Source organism: Dreissena polymorpha, chromosome 8, assembly GCF_020536995.1.
Source record: "Dreissena polymorpha isolate Duluth1 chromosome 8, UMN_Dpol_1.0, whole genome shotgun sequence".
NCBI lineage: Eukaryota > Metazoa > Mollusca > Bivalvia > Myida > Dreissenidae > Dreissena > Dreissena polymorpha.
In genome coordinates, this window is record NC_068362.1 from 4,541,592 (window position 1) to 4,541,976 (window position 385).

Below are 385 nucleotides of genomic sequence, written 5' to 3' on the forward strand. Positions count from 1 at the left end.
AAGTAACAGTGATCTTGACCAAACAAGCCCATAAGTAACAGTGATCTTGCCCAAACTAGCCCAAAAGTAACAGTGGCAATGACCATATTAGCCCAAAAGTAACAGTGGCAATGACCATATTAGCCCAAAAGTAACAGTGATCTTGAGCAAAATAGCCCAAAAGTAACATTGATCTTGACCAAACTAGCCCAAAAGTAACATTGATCTTGACCAAACTAGCCCAAAAGTAACAGTGATCTTGACCAAACAAGCCCATAAGTAACAGTGATCTTGCCCAAACTAGCCCAAAAGTAACAGTGGCAATGACCATATTAGCCCAAAAGTAACAGTGGCAATGACCATATTAGCCCAAAAGTAACAGTGATCTTGAGCAAAATAGCCCAAA